Genomic DNA, 17,414 nt, shown 5'->3' with positions numbered 1-17,414 from the left:
AAAATATGTCCACTCATACAATCCACTAAGGCCAGCCACAACAAGTTGAATCTGTGAATCTTGAGGCAATGTTGCACCTGCCCCATGTACACAGACAACCGTCACCTCCCCCCAAGAAATACAAATATATGTGAGAGATGCAACCATTTATCCAAACCGGAGGCTGAGCTCTCTCAACTCAGTACTGTCAAAACTAGTCAGGAGGAGAAGGTAACCACACACACCACAAACCCAGTCTCACATAGACCTATCACAACTGCAAACCAAAGACATAAACACAGAAAAACATTCTGGAGGCCCTAATTACAAACACACCACATCAACAGAGGCCTCCATAGCAGACACCCAAGCAACCACTACCTCCAAACATAGCACATGCAACACATAACACACAAAGCTGGTGTTCCAAACAGTCACAGGCCCGAAGGAGAAACAACATGCCTGATACAGTTGTAATAGGTGACTCCATAGTCAGACACACTGCTGTCCCGCTCACCAGACTGAACAAGGGAAAGGGTACAGTAAGCTGCCTGTAGGCTGCTACAATACGCCACATAACACAAGTATGCAGGTCACCCCAAAGCAAGTAGAAATATGATGCAGTCATTGTCCATGCTGGTGTGAATGACCTGAGATGTACCTTCCCAGACTACATGAAAAGAGACATAGATGAGCTCTCCGATTATGTAGTCCAGGCCGGTATGACACTGACCGTGTGCAGCATCCTACCCTCACCAAGAATGATGCCACAGTATAAACACAGAATGATCAGCTTTAACAAGTGGCACAGTTACTGGTGTCATTCCAAGGGGATCCAATGTCTGTCTGCTTGGGATGTCATGCTTGACAAGCCACACTGCTGTGCCAAGGATGGCTTGCACCTGTTACCCCTGGGCATCTGGATATTAAGACTCTTGCCACCTCCATAGAGCCTTTCGTAGGCAAGGCTGAAAAGACTAACCCACCTCCCTAGAAAACATAAGTGGAAAGAAACATAAGGGTAATGCTGCCCAATGCCAGACGTGTAAACCTCAACATGCATGCTCCCGAGGCCCTCCCCAGTATGGAGAACATCGATGTATGTGCAGTGACAGAAACCTGCAGCAAGGCTCCTGACAGCACACCAGCACTACCAGGTTATACCTCATATCATGCATTATGGCCCCAAAACCTGGACCAAAACATAAAAGGAGGGGGAGTATCCATATTCAGCACAGACACCAACACGTCCAGGTAACTGACAATGCACGAAGCATCGGAGACCACCCATGTGCAACTAACCGTAGGCAAAACTGCTGTACAGTCTGTAGCATGCTACAGACCACACTCTCACACACAGGAACCCCACCCAGCCATCCTGAAGACACTGGACAGTATGAATGTCTCACCAAATACCAAACAAGGTACTCACAAATTACCACATAGGTGGTAAACCATTATGTATGGAAGGAGTAATCAGGGACCTAGGGACACAAGTAGACAGTAACCTGTCATGTGACACTCACATTGCCAATGTGGCTAGGAAGACTGTCTATATTGGACACCGTATCATGAAAGGATTCACATCTACGTCAACAGAAGACATTATGCCCCTATACTGTTCTCTTATCAGACCCATCTAGTACAATGCCTCATTTGGGATGTACCTTACCCGACACCTGCAGCAGTTAGAAAGACCTCAAAGGTACCTCACCAAGAGGATAAAGGGTCTCAAATATTTGTCATATGCTGCCTGGCTGTAGACACCCCAGCTGTATGCAGTCACATATTGCCTATGCAGAGGCATTGCATGCCTGTTGTACAAGGCCATGTCCAACACAGGAGTAATGGACATGCTCCACCCCAGAAAACCCAAATCCATCGGAGCTGTGAGAGTGAGAGATGTCAACCTCAACACATAATGAAATAGGATGTGCTGGAGGGACAGATACATAACCCCGAGGTTCCCTACACCCTGGAACGGAATCCCACTCCATGTTAGGCAGAGACCCTCACTGACTCTCTTCAACAGGAATCTTGCCAAGTGGATGGATGATCGTAGATGTACACTGGGGGTCTTCACTGTGTCACATCCAGACAGAGGCACAGTAAAGTAAATCATAAATGGCCATAATATTCACATAGCAAGGGGCACACACTCTGGCTAGGCTTAGAAATGCCCTAGGGCGCATAGCCTAGTATGAACCTATGAACCTATGAAGATACAAATTGTACAGGACACTAAGGATAATCACAAGGCTTTCTTAACTGATGGTAGGAACCTTGTTGGGAATTCACAGATATGCTCTGAATCACTCAAATATTACAAACAACATACCAAACACACACACATATTGCCAACATCCAAACTGACAGGTGCAGTGCAACCCCCCCCCCCCAAAAAAAAAATGCTAAATATCTATCCCAGCAGAGTGCTGGCCCCCTGACATTGCAGATGCTGAGGTAACAGCCAGCATCTACAAAGCAAAACACACAGCATCAATGGTATGAGATGGTGTCCTGGGCTGAGTCCAACTTGGACTCCAAGAAGAATGGAATGCCCAATAACACTACTGCTCAATGTCAGCCTTACCACAGGATATGTACACAAAGAGCAGTGTACAACAATAGTGGTCCTTCTCCACAAAGGTGTTGCCTGAATGGATACTGCAAACTACCACCCCAGAATGCTGACAAGCTTGGTCTGCAAAGCTATGGAAAGGATCAGCATGTACCTCAGACATAAAGATATTGGGGACCTACTGACACTGGACCCTTCCCAGTGTGGCTTTCGTATGTGCAGCTCCTGCCCCTTAAACATGTTTGACTCATTTGAAACAGTCATTAAGGTCATTGATGAGGGGAATGTGGTCCACACAGCCTAGCTGGACCTTGCAAAAGGCTTTCATACAATACCCCACGTGTTCATTATAGATAAGCTCACCAGCTTAAATATAAACCCCTATGTCAGTAGAGGGGTTGCAAACCAGACCAAGGACAGAACTGACATGGTCAGAAATGCTGCAGCCATGTCAGACTACAAACCAGATACAACTGGCATCCCACAAGGCTCGGTCCTGGGACCTCCCTTGTTTGGTATATATGTCCCATAGGTACAGGCCAACATGGAAGGACTGTGTCTGAACAAGTTTGCAGAGGACTGCAAACTGGCCACCATATCTGACCCTCCAGCTGACACAAGCATCCCACAAAAGGGCCACATAGAAACAGACAACTGGTGCCATAGCCATGTCAGCAAGCTAATTGCAGAAAAGTGTATAGTCAACCCCTGTGGATATACAGTAACTGCCCACTAATTACCACATAGGTGTTAACCCATTAAGTACTTAAGATGTAATAAGACACCTGGGGACACAAGTTGATAGATATCTTGCATTGGACAAGCATGTGGCTGTAGTGGTTACAGAAACATACCATATACCCTCCTAATCATGAAGGTAGTGAGATCTAGATCAGGGGAGGTCATTGTGGCACTGCAGTCATCCTTCATCAGCGTCACAATTGACTACAATGGTCCCTGTGGGATGTACCTCAGCAGACACTTCCATCAACTGGAAAGACCCCAAAAGTACCTCACCAGGAGTATCAAAGAGCTTGAACAGATGCCATGTGTTGCCTGATTAAACAAACTGCAGCTCCACACACTGCCATACTGCCCACCCAGAGGCAAGCTGTGCCTGATGTATAAAGCCATGTCCAAGCTGGAATCAATGAACATACTGCACCTTGTACAATCTGAATGGCAGTGAGCTATGCACATGAGAGACCTGAACCCCAGCACTGACATACATAGGACAAGTTGTACTGAATGATCCATAACACAGAAGCCACCCCCACTCTTAAGTAAACTCCCAGTACAGGTTAGCCAGAGAGTCACCCATCGACTCTCCTCAAGAGGAATCTTGATGAGTGGATGGGAGATGGTAGGTTTACCCTGGATATCACTGTTATATCACAGGTAGACGGAGGCACAGTATACTAACCATGACATATGTCATGGCAAACTCCAGTTACAATGTGTGTCGAAGGACAAACACACTCTCTGACTAGCATTAGAAATGGCCTAGGGCACATCGCTAGTGTTTGCCAATGTCCACCTATGTTGTGGAATACACTACCAATGTTGGACAAGCCTGGTTTAAGTAGTCCATATCTGAACATAATGCAACATGGTCATATGTGCACAACTGGCCCCTAAACAGTCTGTTGTGCTCACTATGAACATTTAAAGCAGTGATAGGACTAAAGCCCAGGATACTGTCCACCACAGTGAAAGTACTGAACCAGTACACTATATGGTACTACAGTGTTAAGTCAGTATGAAAGGATGTTGACAAATGTATGCAAAGTATCCCATGCAAACCCTGCAGGCACAGTATAATCCCTGTTGTGTTCAGACACGAAGCAGTTGGCCAGTAAGTACACAACATGACACTCAACACACAACCATAAACTTGAGATATTGTTGAAGTTCACACTCATCCACATATGTGGTGGACTGCAGAGTTCAACATATGGAAAGCTCACACTGGGCATGCTCACACACTTCTCAGTTTAGCAGTTGGCCACACATATCTGGTATTTGTACGTGTCATTCCAGGAACCAACCACATTACAGCAATCTGCCCAGTGCACACAGTTAAATGACTACAGAGACATAAGTGATATAGTGGATCCCACTCATATTCAAACATCTTCCACAGATACACAAGTTGTTCATAGAAACAGGGAATGCTATGGCAATAAAGACCTGCAAACAGCCTATCAGCAACAAATATTGTGCATCTGACAATTAAACATATGGGTGTAGAGGTCAATACTAGGCTGTTTGCCCTAGGGAATGAAAGCTTAGCCAGAGTGTGCTTGGCATCTGCATCCCCAGTACAGTAGGCTACTGTGCCACTGTAAAGTAGGTCACATAAGGCACCGTTTGAGGCTAGTGTGCTGTGCCTCCATTAAGCAAGGACACAGTGGAGATCCCAGGGGTTGAATTTGCTATGCCACATCCATGTTGTTGGTGTGTGCTGGAAAAGGGTTGGTGAGGACCTCTAACAGTAAGTGGGCATCAATAACAGACTGAGGGGAGCCTTATCTGCAGTGTCTGGACAATTTCACTGTCAACACGTTGTCATGATGATTATGAGGGATTGAAGTGTCATGCCAGTACTGTTCAGAGATGTCCTCCCTCTGTGGGCTACTGCTCTGCAATGTATTAGCTCACTCCATCTGTTGGACAGCTCATATATGGCTGGTGTACACCTGACAGGGTGTCCTGTTGTGGAGGAGTCATGGGTATATTTGGGATAGCATGATCAATGCAAACCTTCCACATGCTCATAGAATGCAATTGTCAAGGATTATGCAGAGTGGCCTGTATACTCCCCCAGCATGGGTCCTTTGAAGTCTTCCACCCCAGTCTTCACAAGTGCAAAGTCTGCTTTTGATAAATACACTTTGTTTGCAGTGACAACCTTGCCTGGGGGTGGGGATGGGATATGGATGTCCAGGGAAAGGTGGGCATGGTCAGATATCAACAATGGTGGTCTACCTCTGGTGTGGAACAGTGAGTACCCATGTTGCAGATGGTCAGGTGCAATATGTATTCCCCCTTGTGGCTGTGGTGAGTGGTCCTGCCATAGCACATGAACTTACAAATTGTAGTGGCTGTAGGGTAATGTTGTAGAGGCCTGAGTAGTTCCCACACACAATATAACTGTACCTGATGTTAACAACTGGAATGGTGTATGTGAACTCCTTCATATCTTGGCACTGTTCCCAGGGAAGCAAAGTGTGTGTCCCGGATGTGGGAGGGGTGGTCTGAACTGGTTGTGTTGTGTGTTACAGGTCCTGTGGTCACGAAGCGTGGTATAAAACATAACCTGCCAGTGCTGATGTGCATATCTGACCCTGAAGTAGGTGGCTGCAAATGCATATATATGCTATCCCCCACCTGAGAGGTAGTAATAGATGTACATACCTCTGTATAAATAATGATGTCAGCACCCTATAAATACTGCAGGTGCAGAACAGATGCCCAGTAATTTTGGATAGTGCTCTCTGCTAATGCATCTCCCTCAAGTGTCATAATATAGTTAGGTAGGGTTTTGAATCCTGCAAATGCTCAGTGTGTGTGTGGGGGTGAGCAGGGTTGGTGTGTGTGCAATTCTGTGTGAGAGAAATGTCCCTTTTGGCAACATGGACAACACACTAAAGGATGCACATTCCCCTTTCTAAACACTGATGATGTCAGCACCCTATAAGTACAGCAGGAGAAAGGAAACCTCCCAGTAATGTGAATAGCGTGCTCCGCTAATGCGTCCATCTTGAGTGTCATAACATAGTTAGGTAGGGGTTTGAATCCTGCAAATGCTCAGTGTGTGTGTTTGGGTGAGGGGGGTTAGTGTGTGTGCAATTCTGTGTGAGGGAAATGTCCATTTTGGCAACTAGGAGAACACACTACAGGATGCACATTCCCCTTTCTAAACACCGATGATGTCAGCACCCTATAAGTACAGCAGGAGAAGGGAAACCTCCCAGTAATGCGAATAGCGCGCTCCGCTAATGCGTCCGTCTTGAGTGTCATAACATAGTTATGTAGGGGTTTGAATCCTGCAAATGGTAGGTGTGAGTGTTTGGGAGAGGGGGGTTAGTGTGTGTGCAATTCTGTGTGAGGGAAATGTCCCTTTTGGCAACTAGGAGAACACACTACAGGATGCACATTCCCCTTTCTAAACACCGATGCTGTCAGCACCCTATAAGTACAGCAGGAGAAGGGAAAAATCCCAGTATTGCGAATAGTGCATTCTGCTAATGCGTCCGTCTTGAGTGTCATAACATAGTTAGGTAGGGGTTTGAATCCTGCAAATGGCAAGTGTGTGTGTTTGGGTGAGGGGGGTTAGTGTGTGTGCAATTCTGTGTGAGGGAAATGCCCCTTTTGGCAACTAGGAGAACACACTACAGGATGCACATTCCCCTTTCTAAACACCGATGATGTCAGCACCCTATAAGTACAGCAGGAAAAGGGAAACCTCCCAGTAATGCGAATAGCGCGCTTCGCTAATGCACCCGTCTTGAGTGTCATAACATAGTTAGGTAGGGGTTTGAATCCTGCAAGTGTGTGTGTGGTGGTGGTGGTGGTGGTGGTGAGGGAGGTGGAAGTAGGGTGCGTGCAATTACATGTGTGATAGAACTGACCTTTTTGGCAACCAGTACAACACACCAGCTGCTGCATATTCCAATCTCTACACAGAGATGATGTCAGCACCCTACAAGTACAGCAGAAGAGAGAGAGGGGGTGAGAGTGACAGAGGGGGTGGGACAGGGGGAGTGTGAGATAGTCATATACAGTCATATCTGTAGATAGTCAGATCTGTCTGTCTATGTATATGTATCTACATATATCTATATCTGTATGTGTGTATTACATATATATGTTTCTACATATTCTATCTATCTACATCTGTCTATGTATACATATATGCATATATATATATATATATATATATATATATATACATACATACATACATATATTGACATACATACGTATCCATATGATAAATAGGTATATCATGTTTGTTTACAAAACTGTATACACACACTAACATACTGCTAAGCATACATAACTGTGAAACTTACTTTGTACATTGCACTACAACCTACATTCAACCTACATTGATATGTGCACATAGATGCCCTCACATACATATATATGTACAGCCTTCACTGTTAGTTGCTGTATGTCCCTTGCCCTATGCACAACTTCATATACATATGGATACAGACCAATGACACATATGGAGGGTTCACAGTATGTAGACTTTTAAAGTATTACTTTACATTACCTGTGTTTGTCACAGCTGCTTGCGTTGCCGTTTGGTTTGGTGTCCTGCTGCTGCTCCAGTTGGCAGATGTCAGCTTTCGAGTGGGTTTTGATGAGTGCTTTTGTTTGTGTATGTTTTTTTTTTCTCTCTCTCTCTCTCTCTCCCTACCTCCAGAGGGTGCAATGAAAGTATTGCATGTGTGGACTGGGAGTACAGCATGCTTTTGTAGGTATCTGCATATGTCCATTTGATGGCCTCTGCACCAATTGTTAGCTAGCATTTGCTAATTGCATGCAGCCAGTTGTGTACTGATTGCAGTTCTCACTGTGATTCCAGGACAGTGCTATAAAAAGGTATGTGAGATAGGCATAGCCCTTTCAGAGTTTAAGGGTAGGGACCATGCTGATATGCTGTGGACACTGTTCTGTGAGTGTAAAGGTTAGTATCTCTCTCATATTTCTGGCTGTGTTGTAGATTAACATTTCTCCATTCATTTCTCCAGTTTCCTGTACTAAGTGTGTGTATGTACACTGACACCTAAGACTACTACTACTGTTAATGTGGGTGTGTGTGCTTTCCTGTGGGACATGTGGTGTAACTGGTATATAGCAGTGGCTCTTGCACTTTGTTGCTATGGCTTCAATATTTGCCCTTTACATTCACTACTTGTATGCCTGCTAAGTGTCTTGACTGTAGTGTTTTGCTGTGGCTTTCCTATTTTCCATGTACATTCACACCTTGGAATGCTTGCTATATCTGCTAGGGTGTTACTGCATGCAGTGTGGTCTGGCCATGGTGTGGGCCTTGACATCTATTAGGGTATTTGAGTATGCTGCTGAGCAGGCCCCAGAGACTCTCAGGTGCATCTTTTATCTGCCTCATGGAATGGTACATATCAGTGAGGTACACCCATTAAATTGCCTGGTATTCTGCAGTTGTGACTGTGGGTTAGCATGAGCATATGTATTACTACACTATTTCCGACGTGCAAGTGGTGCATACTTTCAGTACTTCATAGTTACCATTGCATGTGTTGTAACACCTTTCTGCCTACTGTTTGTACATTTCACAGGGAGTCTGTGGGACATCCCTGTAACTCAGTCACTGTTGCTATGTCTAGGCTCTTAACTATTCAAATATGGCAGTGTCAGACCTCTCAAGTGTACAGATATTTGCAGGATGTCCACATTTTGCCTCATATTTTGGTCCATATCTCATAAACAGCTTTTTCTGGCAAATCACGTTGGGCTCAAGTCAGACTATAGTGACAAACATTTCAGTTTCAGACTTCATACCCTTCCAAACATCCAACATAATGCAAAACCTGTTACTCTCTCAACTGTCTAAGTTTGTTGGAGCAATATTTGGAATGTGTCCCTGTTTTTGGGCCTTTGCTCCACATTTTTTATTACTTAGTCCGGATGTGTTGCTGTAAGAGGTTGTGGGGTATGGGCAGTGATTATCCTGCTGTGAGTATGTGTGTGACTTGCAAGGTGCTACAGTGACATTATTACCTACTAGATACCAACTAGCATGGCTGTTTCTGTTCACACACTACTATTATAACAATCCTACATTTGACAGTAAATATACATGACATGCTTTGTGTACTACACATCCTATATTCCCTTTACATTCATTCCTACTATTACATGATATATTTATTGGAGCACAATGTTCTTGCATAACAGTCATGGCTTAGTGGTAAGTCATGCAGACTACTGTTTCCAAGGTCCTGGGTTCGGGACTGACAGTGGGATTTTATTTTGCTTTTGAGCAGACTACAGGCCTTCTCATTCAGAGTGACTAAGGCACTTTTAAGCAGTTGTAACCGGGTTAGCGCTGGTTTGTGCGGAGCTCACGCATGCGCACTGGCGCTTAGCTCTGCGCACACCCACTTACAACTGCTTAAAAGTGCTTACTCTTGTGCACACCCGTGCTAATTTCTTTGAAAGAAATGAAAATGGGGGGACAGGAAAGTGGTGAAAAAGGGGTCACAAAGAGGGCAAGACAGTAGGGAAACAAGCTCGGGTTTTGCAGGAGGGATCTAGGTAAGGCCCATAGCTGCCCATTTCTTCATCAGCAACAGCTGTGCATATGTTTGTAATTTGGTGTGACATTTAAAATCTTCCACCCCTGAGAGAAGTGTAAGGACAACAATAATACTTGTTGTACAGCCAATTGTAATTGACAGTCTCCATGTCCAGCAGACATGTGTGCAAAATGGGCAGCTATGTATGGGGCGTAATTTTTTGTGGGTACAGAGTGCCCTTTTTTTCTTTTTTCTTCAGGTGAGAGTGGTATGTCAAGTACAGGAAGTCGGTATAGCTGGGGAGGTAGGTTGGGTAGGTTAACAGACAAGACAAATAAGACACATACAGGGGCGGTGTATGACACATGTGGGGGGGGTTACACAATTGACGAGGATGGATGTTTGGATATCTAGAGCCCATGAGCCCACAGATGGCAACAGTGGAACTGATATCCCCACCCATGGGCAGTTGCCACTGTGCCTTCACTGCCCAGGACGGGGCTGTGCTGGGGGCTGTGTAGGCCGGGCAGCAGGCACGCCCGTTAGTTGTGCCACCCGTGCCTCAAGCTGGCGTAGGGGCCCAAGAACAGCTTCCAGGATCTCCCTACGCACCACAGTCCAGACATTATGGAGGGTGAGTGGATGTTCTCCTCCGGCCACACTTGCAGAGGGGGGACGAGCCCCATCCCACTGTAGCTCAGCTATAGGCACATCTGACATTTTTTTTTTTATTATCTCACATTTCTTCAAAATATATGGCCCATTTCATTACATTTTACATAAAATATAATTTTATATGTGTACATATATGTCAGGGACCTGTTTCGTGCTTATTTCACTAAAAATAAAAATTGATGTTGGGGGGGGGGCTCGAACCATGACTGCCTGCTCTTCAGCCAATGTCTCTACTGCTACATTATTGCTTCTTGGCTTACTTTGTGCAAACAAGTGCACTCATGGGCAAACATCTTTACAATTTAAAAAAAAATCATAAGATGTTCATTTGTACATTTTATGTTCGTAGTCTGTGGGAGCATGTGTTGTGTTTATTCACATTTACACAGGCTCTGTCGTGGGGGTTTACTTTCGGGACTTTTACTCTTCTGGGGGCGTATCCATTTGCAGGGCTCAGCCTACGGACACGCCCCTTACTGTCTTCCATGGACCGTGTTAGCCTTAGGTGTGATTCAGCATGCCCTCATGCATATGCATGACATGCTGACGTCACACCGTTTAACTGCAGCCTCCGTGTAAGCCTTGTAACTCTTACACAGAGGCTTCGTGAATCCTGCCCCTTTTCTTGAATTTTAGCACCATACTATGCAAGGCTCAAACTTTTAAAAATGCTCCACATGGAGTCCTCATTAAAAATTAATTAGACACTTACAGATGTTACACTAAGATACAAAGTAACTTTGGGAAGCTACTCTACATCAGTGAGCTACTACTGCTCCCAGCAACATGATGTTGTGCTGACATTAGGCTGAACTCATGGATCCTGGACAAGCTCAGTGTATATCCAGCTCTGTAAAGGGCAGTTATGCACTTTACACAAACTTCATATTCAGTTGTAATATTAAATGTAGCTGTACTGGGCGGATATAGCAACAGTGCAAGCCTGATGTCTGTATACCTAGTTAATAAAAATGGATCAGGGTGATGGACAGCTATTTACTTTTATAGGCCATGGTGGTACAGCGGTTAGCGTTGTTGCCTCACAGCAAGAGGTTCTCCGGTTCTATTCTCAGCTGGAGCACCTTCTGTGTGGAGTCTGCATATCCTCCCCACGGTCAAGTGACATTTAAAGGCACGCAGGTAGATGCGTGCATAAATGGGTGTGCCTTCTTTGAAGGTTGGGCGTCGGGCTGGCACCTTGGCACTGTAAAAATCCACTGTCAATCATTAGCAGACCGAAGTTCTGCTGTGGCAACCCCTAACTGGGAAAAGCCAAAAGACATTAGTTTTAGTGAATCATGAGAATGCCAGAGGCATACTTCTGGTCAGAAATTCACTTATTCTCATTGCCTTCCATTTGAATTATTATCCACCATTGTAGCTTATACACAGCTGCAGCTACCCCTTGGAGGTAAGCAAAAGCTTTTCTGAAATAGGTCCAGCATCTGTCCTAAATGATAAATGGGTGGCCACGTCGGTGCAGTGGTTAGCATTGCCACCTCACAGCAAGAGGTTCTCTGGTTCGATTCTCAACTGGGGTGCCTTCTGTGTAGAATCTACATGTCCTCCCTGCAATTGTGTTGGTTCCCTCCAAGTGCTCCAGTTTCCTCCCACATTCCAAAGACATGCTGCAGGTGGATTGGACACTCTAAATTGGCCCTAGTTGTAAGTGTGTGCGTGTGTGTACCTTCTGTGGAAGGCTGGGTGCTGGGCTGGCAACTCAGCACTATAAAACTCCACTGCTAATCATTCTGTGGACCCTTGTTCTGCTGTGGCAACCCCAACAGGAAAAGCCAGAATATGATCTGTCCTAAATGATAAATGATGTCCATTTCATTTTGATTTAAAAAAACAGTTCTAACTTCATTCTGCTGTAGGAAATTGATGCAGGAAGGTAAATTCATAGGTGTCATTAAAAAGCCTATCTTTCTTGCATGACTAATGACTGACCTGAAGCAGAGATGATCTTGTCAATAATGTTTCAGGTGCAGCACATCTCCCCCATTTTTGGAATCTGTAAGAAGTGTGAATTCATATGCACTGTATACTGTTCTTTATACAATATAATCAGTTTTAATTCTTCTTGCTCAGTTAGGCTGCAGTGCTCACAAAATGTTTAAATTCACAGATTTCCTTTTTTCATCAAAAGTCATTTTCAGTGAGTTATGTTCTGCAAGATGGCATTCAGAATCATGACTGTCCCAGAACTGTCCTGTAACTGTGTTAACCTGATAGCAAAATGGACTAAGCTTCTGTGTCTGCATGCTTTCCAATGATCAGTGCATGATGCATCTCATGTGTCCATACAGAATGAGGCCAGCTGCCACAAGAGAGGGTTAAGCAAATCACTTTCCAGCTACATACACTGGAGCTACATTTGATCATGGGCATACCTCTCAGCTGTCCAGATTCTTACCTCATATTTTTGGCTTGTTCCTCAAAAATATGTGGTTTTCTGGCAAATCACTGAAGATTGAAGTTACTAAATAATGACATACATAGAGTTTCAGACTTCATATCATTCAGAAAAATGCAAGTTAACACAAATCATGTTATTCTAGCAACTCTCTAAGTTTATAAGAGTAATATTTAAAATCTGGTCTTATTTTTGGACCTTTGTCCTACCATTATTTTAGGTTTTGTCCAGATTTCCTGGGCTAAGAGGTTGAGAGGTATGATCACAGGTGAATGATAGCACAGCCTAATAATACTAATAAAAAAACATAGCTTTCACTGAAGGGAAGCAGAGCAAATATCTCTGATTTTCCTTCTTTACTGACCTGGAACCCTGCCTCATAACAGTCAGTTTCCGTCTGACAAACAATTAAACAATAAATAATGAATGTATACTGTGCAATCCAAGTTGTCTATTCAGTACGAAACACAGAGAAGGGGTTGAAATGTATCTGTTAAAACAATCACAGTATTTAATATCTTGTAAATACAGACTGGGGAAATATAAGTTTTGGTCTAGATTGCAGTTAACTAGTGAAGTCTATCTGAATGTATAGATTTGCTGTACATTTACTTTCCAATTTATCTCCACAGAAATGTTTCTTTTCAATCAAACTAGTGTTTGTGCTTACCAGAAGTGCAGTAATAGTATACAGAAACAACCAGCCAGTTTCTAGGTAAGTCTGTACTATGAAAAAAGCCACCTATAGTTAATACTGGATTACCTGTAGTGATACCAGGTGTCTGTTATTTAACCAGTTGTACAGCTGTATGGGTGGTGGCTGACAGCAGTGTGGCCTCCTTCTTGATTCATTTTGAATACAGTTTGAATAAATTATATAATTACTGTCAGGGATTTCAGTGGGTAATTAATCAATCCATCTACAATCCCTTTTTCCTCACTTTTTTTTACATGGGGTCAGGGTGTCACACCAACAGTGACAATCATCTAGAACCGTTGTTCACACCACCGGATAGATAGCCCTGTCATGGCTCAATGGGTGATATATCAGAAGAAATCCCTGCTTCATTAACAACCTCTTACTGCTACCCTATGTTTACTAATGTGCCTGAAACATCAAGAGTTAATTGTTTTAAGCTCACTCATTTACATATGCATAGATTAAGGCTAACATAATGACTGTCTACATGACTAAAGTTTGATAAATTATTGACTAGCACTCAAATGTACGACCAGTAAGTGCTAAACTGAGAGTGAGACAGTGACTGCAAAGCACTTAATGGTTTAGTGTTAAATTAACTCCAAATGTGGGCACTGTACACCCATACCCTCTAGTACTTAAATATATTCACTTTAAAAGTGAATTCACTGAGATACAAATCTCAGTCTTAAAGGAAAAAAGGAATAAATCATCAGGATGTTGTTCATGGAGACTATGATAGAGCTATTGATTTCATCATTGCCACCAAACATGAGTAATTACTGGTTACAGTTTGTAAACATAAATATGTCTCCTAAGTGGCTTACATGTAAGGATATAGGTTCATAGGTGTTTACTAGGCTAACGATCACAAGGGCCTTTTTAAGGCTAGCTATGCACCCCAAATCTCTGACAAGTTCTGATACCCTTGATAAGTGCAAGCAGGGCCTTGGGAGATGAAACATTTATAAGCTAGGGCCTGGGAGATGAACCATTTACAGATTGCCTGTGCCCATTAGAGACACAGGTGCCAAACCACAGATGAATATCCTGTATGTATTTTCTGAATTGCAATTTCTTCATTAAAGCAAACACAGCCAAACTATTGCCCAAAGAACATATCATGAACCCGTTTTTATATTGGTTTGCTTTATCATCCCTAAGATTATTCAGCCTGACTGAAAGGATAATTTCCACAAAGGTGGCTGGCATTCCCTTCTCCTACAATTTTGACTGTTTTTTCAGTAGTCACTTCTAAAGCTGTAGTAGACAAAATGTTGACTCCTACCACAGCAATAGCCTGCTGTATTCTACAGGAGAGTGAGAATTGTACTGGAAAGATTTTAGGAAGTCCTCAGTTTTATACCTTCCACAAATCACATTGTGACTGATTTGTTCTTTATTCAGCTAAAGGTACAGAAATGACTTCACCATAAATCACAATATCATGTATGGCAACAATCATACTATCAGGTTCCTTAATATCCAGAATAAATAATGGAAGTATAATTTTACTACTTAAAACTATATGTCCGTGTCATCAAATTGTATCAACCTGGACAGAGGCATACATGGGCTGCGTTAATGCTTTTCCATGTAACGTAATAAGAATTGAGGGCAGAGATAAATTAACTGACGTAATCTAACTTCAACCATTACAAGTAATGTATTCACATCACTATCTGCATTCACATCGAAAGGACTAGCATGAACTTGCAAAGCATTATGAGTGATCGGTCTCTATGAGTCCTGTTATCATTTTCAAGATCGACAGCTATAAAACTGGTGAAGTGGTTACAACAGGATTTATGTAATCCTTAACACCATCATCTTCAGATTCACTATGAGTACACAAAATCACCACCAACAATTAAGTTTGCTGTGTGGGACTAATAAACCCGTTGCTTACATATGTTCCTTCGCATACCACTTTATAAATTATCCCCATTTTGGAGAGTAAATGTTTCCTTACACCTTAAGCATTCTAAAAATGAAAGTGTCTCAAGAATACAGTTCCAGCCAGGTCAAAGAGAGAAATATTTATATACTGTTACTTCAATAAGATGGAGTACTCATTCCACCCTGCTACAGGCCCCATGAGGAGCTCAGTGTCTCTCCAACCTAACACCACTCTAAGTAATCGGCTGCAATAACACTTTTATCTTTAACCAGATCAGTGGATACACTGTTATATGAAAAGCGCAGTACTGGTCTGAACTGTCTGCAAACACAAACAGCTAAAGTTAACTTTGTAACCAACACCACTCTAAGTAATCGGCTGCAACAACACCTTTATCTTTAACCCGACCAGTAGATACACTGTTATATGAAAAGCACAGTCCAGGTCTGAACTGTCTGCAAACACAAACAGCTAAAGTTAACTCTGAGTATGTGTCTACCTGTTTGAGCTAATATTCATTATCCCCTGGAGAGCAGTCAGCTTTGGCGTGTAAGCAGCCCCCCACATACACACATACACTCATCTTCCATGTCTCTATTATTCCCTTCTATTAGCAAATAGTATCCATAACTGATCAAATACTGTATGTGTGTTTAATTTAATTGAGAGCACTGTAGCCTACAGATAAAAGGTTATGCTGTTTTTCCTCCTGATAAATTGTTAAGGAATGACTTACAGCTTCACAGCAGTTCTTGGTCAATTTTGATTGATTTTCTTAAACACAGACTTGGCTCTGCCTGGATCCTGGCTCATTAACAGCAAAAGAACTCCCAGCCCACACTCTTGTTTCCCCTCCCCCTTTCCTGTTTATTACCTTAAGCCAATCCCAAAGTTAATAAATATTACCTGTGGCAAGCACCATTTTAGATTTTACACAGCCGGACTGGGTCTGAAGCACTAATAGCTCCCTTGCAATCAATATCTTAGAAAACCTTTATTACCTGATTTGGCTTACTAAGTCCCTTACTACTCATTAAAGTGTACCTTAGCAGAAAACTGCTCAAGAAAGGTTAATGCTTTACGTGTGAGCTCTTGAATGCTGAGTGTCTTACCATGGCATAAAAGTGAAATTTACTCTCATAGCCATAAAACTGTAAAATGTACCAAACGCAACTCTTTAGACAAATTGTTATAAAAAGAAGAGAGGAACCTAATAGGAAGTAAGAAAGAACCTACGCTTAGCTCCAGTGCACTCAAACAGTATACGCAGACCCTTACTACCTTGTGGTCTGGTTTGGCTCTAAGAATGTACTTTTATGTCCAGTGCACTCCCGCAGTATACACAGACCCTTACTATGTCATGGTCTGGTTTGGCCCTAAGGACCTACTTTTAGCTCCAGTGCACTCACGCAGTATACACAAACCCTTACTACCGCTTGGTCTAGTTTGGTCCTAAGAACCTACTTTTAGCTCCAGTGCACTCATGCAGTATATACAGACCCTTACTACCTCATGGTCTGGTTTGGCCCGAAGAACCTACTTTTAACTCCAGTGCACTCACGCAGTCTACACAGACCCTTACTACCTCATGGCCTGGTTTGGCCCTAAGAACCTACTTTTAGCTCCAGTGCACTCATGCAGTATACACAGACCCTTACTACCTTGTGGTGTGGTTTGGCCCTAAGAACCTACTTCTAGCTCCAGTGCACTCACACAGTATTCACAGACCCTTAGTACCTCATGGTCTGGCTTGGCCCTAAGAGCCTACTTTTAGCTCCAGTGCACTCACGCAGTTTACACAGACCCTTACTACCTCATGGTCTGGTTTGGCCCTAAGAACCTACTTTTAGCTCCAACACACTCACGCA

Source organism: Protopterus annectens, chromosome 9.part0, assembly GCF_019279795.1.
Source record: "Protopterus annectens isolate FY-2018-M chromosome 9.part0, PAN1.0, whole genome shotgun sequence".
Classification (NCBI taxonomy): domain Eukaryota; kingdom Metazoa; phylum Chordata; order Ceratodontiformes; family Protopteridae; genus Protopterus; species Protopterus annectens.
This window is presented reverse-complemented; position numbering follows the sequence as displayed.